At 37.5% G+C, this 4,876-nt stretch overlaps 1 pseudogene; it reads right to left on the minus strand.

The window, feature by feature from the left end:
- Positions 1 to 2,196: 2,196 nt before the first annotated feature.
- Positions 2,197 to 3,730, minus strand: LOC107196155 (annotated as a pseudogene).
- Between the last annotated feature and the right edge of the window lie 1,146 nt (positions 3,731 to 4,876).

Raw genomic sequence — 4,876 nt, forward strand, 5'->3', positions numbered from 1 at the left:
AACAAACTATTTTGAGCGATTCTTAATTTCTGACATAAGATTGCTTCTGTCTCTCACTTCTATAACAACAGTAAAATACCACTTAAAAATATCTTTTCCAAAGTAGCTATTTTTTGTTATGTTACTATGCCTATTTTCCCTTTAAATTTGAGAGTTTCATTGAAAGTTTTGGGGTTACTCTTGGGAGAAAGTTTTGAGAATCACGGGCAGCGTATAAGGGAACTTTGAGATGGTTCTTGGCTTGCTACTCAGACATCCTGTCCAGTTTAACATTTGTCCTGGAAAAAATGTCCCAATTTTTATAATAAATTATGTGGTCTATCTTCTTAAATCTCTTGAATCCAATATTCTAATCCTAGAGAGGTGAGAATTGAAGACTAGAGAAGTTAAATGAAGAAATACAAATTAGTAGTTACAAAGCAGTCACGGAGAATTAGAGTACAGCATAGGGTATTTGGTCAATATTGTTGTAATGGTGGTATGTAGTGCCAGATGGATGCTAGAGTATCAGGGGGATCACTTCGTGGATTGCATAAATGTCTAACTTTTTAAAATTTAAAATAAACATTAAAAAAATTAGTTAAATGACTTTCACAAGATCTCCCACAGCAACTTGGTGACTGAGCAGGCCTGCAATCCACCAGTCCTGCCTGTTACAATGACAGTAGTTCTTTCACCATAGCAAGCTCACACATTCTCAAATGGGCATTTGATTTCTGGACAGTTTGTGGGGCCCTATAACCCAGACTGCATCAGCAAGTTACAAAAGCTGTCCTAGAGGTGCTCCTTACCTTTGAAGAACAGCGTGAGGTCACGTCTGTTTTCCGCCTCCCTTCTCCCAAGCCAGTTTCTTTCATATGAAAGAAACTGTTTGTACTTTACAAACTTTAAACCACTTTATGGCCTCCATTTGAATCACCTCCAAGTTCTTCATATTTCTCTTACTCAGGTAACTTATATTGAAAAATACATTCTTCCAAAGGTGTGCCTAAATATTTTTTCTATGTAAAAGTTAAAAAAAAAAAAAATAGCATTAGGCTGGAGAGATGAACAACAGTGGCCAAAATGCAAGGTATGAATGATGAAACAAGGATAACTGAAATGGTGGGAGGTTTACGATTTGAGACTAAGTATTAATAGCTCACTTGCCATGGCAGTCGTCTCTGGTGTGAAGTGAAAATGTCTTAGCGACAATAATAGGGCAGAAGGTCTCATTTAATTAAACAAATTTTAGCTTTCAGAGCAAAAGCCTAAAAAGAAATCACTTTTCTTTGCTGATAGTTTGTTGTTTGATCTTTGCTATAACATTTACACTTGTGCACACATGCACATGGCCCATCAACTATTGGTAACTCTTGCAACTATTAGGGAAAGCAGGGAACTTCCTTCAACACATCCTTACTTTGTATTTAGCCAGCAATTTTAGGCTGCTTCCCAAGGCTGAAGGGAGGATGTGTTAGTAGAATGGGAATATACCGAGTGAGAACGTGCTTCCCCTGTTTGAAGAGCTATAACTAGGACCAAAAGTGCCCTACAATATCTCAGGCATTGCTTAGAGACATGAAAGGAAAGTGTTGTGTGCATTTCACAGGCCTCTTTATTTTTCCAAATCCATTCAAATACACGATTTGTATATATTTAGGGGGTTTGGTTGTTTAAATGATCACTGAGGATTAAAAGAATTCTGGAGCCTCCAAACCCCTGCTGTGCCACTAAGTTACTGGCTGTTGTGAGAGCAAATTTTTTCAGCTGCCCAATGCTTCTACTGCCAATGGAAATAAGCACAAAATTGGCTTCTTTTCTGAGATCTAATTAGGATTAAACTTCCCTACTGGTGGTAGAATAAATAATAAATTGCATGTGCCTTTGTGCAGGCCATTTCCTCTGACTGCAAAGCCTTTCACTCCCATCACTTCCTATGGGTCAAGACCAAGCTCTTGACACTGCAGCTTGACTTCCCCAGGTGGAAGTTATCAGTCCCTCTCTTGAAATCCTACTGTACTTCATCTCTACCACTTGATATTTATACCCTTATGGCCTGTATGCCTGTTTCTCTAATTATAAAGAAAACTCTTTGAGATGTGTTTTATGTACCTTCATGTTCCTCAGAAAACCTAATGCTTTTTTCTTCCTGCTTTTGCTTTTATTAGCATTTATTTGTTGTTGAATTTACTCCTGGGCCATGTTTTTGTTTCTTCAGTTTCTTCTGGAATATCTTTTCTTCTGTGTAACCTCTTCTTCCGGTTTAGGAACAATCTGCTCTTTTTCAGTGAGGATCATCTCAGTGTGGCAGGGAGAGCTCTTGCAGAGGTTCATCAGCCCATGAGCTCTGTCAGTTCTGCATAGCATCTTGGGAGCTTTGTTCACCTGGATGTGCTTGATGATCAGAGAATCTACATCTAAACCCTTAAGTTCATCATTATTCTGCATTTTTAAGCATGTGCAGCAAAAATTCAGCACTCTTTTTGGGTCACTGGCCCTGCGTCCAACCCCACTGTTTGGCCTGGGCACACATACCAACACAATAACACACATTGCTTCTATAAAGCGACATCCTTCAGAAACTTAGTAGCTTTTTGGTTATGCATACCCTTGACAACCTGGGCAGTTTCACAAGAGTTCTTAAAGTGAATGTAAAGATTTGAACCTCTTGATTTGCATGATTTTGTGGGGTTTTCTAGGTCAAATGAATAGCGAACTGTTTTCAGAGGTCACCTCAGGTCGCTTACTGGAAGAGAAAGAGCGGGGATTTCTGGGAGAATTAAAAAAAAAAAACTAATGCTTTGGTTGGCAGATCGTAGGTGCCTAGTAAATATGTATTGAATAAATGGATAATAAATATAAAATGGTTAATAATAAGAGTGAGAGATGAATACTCCTTACTTCCTCTGAGGTTTTTGTTTTGTTTTGTTTTGCTTTTGCTTTTTTAAAATCTGGTTTCTACATGAGCTAAAGGAGAATTTAAAGGCCCTTTCTCTTAGATGCCTTCACAGGCCTGAGATACTTGTGGCTGTCATAAGAAAAAAAAAAAAACACGCAATTCATGTAGACAGTTACTTGAGGTCATGTAGACAGCTCCCCATTCACCCTGAAAACATAACAAATCCACAGGTACTGGTTGTTTGCTCTTCTCTTGACTGAATGTAGTTGAACCAGTGTGTTTAACTTGGACATGTAAGATCTGGAAGACGCTCTTAGCACCTCTCAAGTAGTAAGCAGAAAGATAATATTATTATATATATTCTAATCTTTTGCATGATGCTTTTTACCTGTTCCTTTTTGTTCTACTATCTTGTCAGTCTTTTAGGTAAGACTAGCATTTTTATCCTAATTAGAAAATTGCACATCATGATACACTAATTTGTTAACCTATGTTCACAAATCATTTAATTACCACCGCCAGCTTTGATGTGCTGTTATTATTCAGTTATGGGAGTAAACAATTCAATAGCTAACAGGAAAAAACTCATTATTTTCTGGGAGATATTGTTGTTATTTTCACTGTTTTCAAAAACACTTTAATCAAAACTTTAAAAAATCACTTTAATCAGAACTTTTAAGAATTCTGATATTGTTCTTATAATTGTAGTAAATAAGTAGAGTATTCATTTCTTTAATGCGCACAATTATTTGGGGGCCAAATAATAGTGCTTGAAATTCACAATGAATAGACTTCTTAAAGAAGAAAAAGATACTTTTTTTTCTTACATGCCGATTCATGATCTCCCATGATGGTGTAATTTATAAAATGCAGCTTCTAATATTGATTTGTGAAGCACTTTGATGGCTAGAGATAAAAGGAGCAATCTCTTTCCTATTTGATGCTGCCATATAATGTTGCTCAAAGTCTCTTTATCCTCTAGTAGCGTTAATTACATTTGGTAAGCACCCCAAGTCACAGACACATCCTGGGAGCTTTTGGGTAGGTTCTTTTGGGTTCTTTCAGTGGCTCCTGGATGAATAGGGAAACCAGGCTGCCAGGTGCAAACTCCCGTCAGGTTTCACAACTGCTTCTGCTGATAGTTTGCATCCAGGATCAATAATATCATTATGCATTTATGTGCAAACATCAAAATTACTCTAAGCAATTAAGTTCCTACGTTCCCTGTACTCCCCCAGTAATAACATATCCTAAGGAAGGGAAATACATATCATACCATTAAGAGATATCTATCTAAACCTTGTAATAATATTATTGACCCATAAGGTCACCATTTATCACATAGCATATGCATGCTCAGATTGTTATTTATCTTTTAGGCTCTCGTCATTTCTCTTCTACTACACCATGACTTTCTCCAGGGCTGAGACTCTGCCTTTCACCTTTTGGAATACCAATATTACCAGAAAAGCACCTGGCACATGATAAGTAGTAAGCTCTCAAAGAAATGTTTGTGGTTGTTGAGCAATAAAAGTGATTCAGCGAATAAAGTAAATTTTCCCCTTGTAATTCAAGGTATGGATAAAATTGTTTCTTATTTTCTCGTTATGCCAAAATACCCTCTTCTTAAGCTTTTCCTGAGACTTTTAGGGAGCATTGCATGCTTCCTCAGAGTGAATACTCACTCTTCGACTACAGGAAAGCACACCCAGTGAATGCTAATTCAAGGTGGAAAGATGCAGACTTCCCTATGTCTCTACTGTTAGGATTAAAGAAAAGCTGATTCGGTGGTATTTTTGCATTCTTCTTTTATCCTCTATCAGCAGCTTTACTTGTAGCCCACACTTACTTTCTGACAGCTTGCATCTTCATTTCCCCATGACTAGTAAGGGAAATGATATTAGCAGGAAGGGTTGAAGAGAGCCGTCTAACTCTAGAAGATTTTGATGGGAAGGCTCCCTAACATCTTGTCTGTCTTCAATGGCATTACAGTAG

Source organism: Pteropus alecto, unplaced genomic scaffold, assembly GCF_000325575.1.
Source record: "Pteropus alecto unplaced genomic scaffold, ASM32557v1 scaffold68, whole genome shotgun sequence".
Classification (NCBI taxonomy): domain Eukaryota; kingdom Metazoa; phylum Chordata; class Mammalia; order Chiroptera; family Pteropodidae; genus Pteropus; species Pteropus alecto.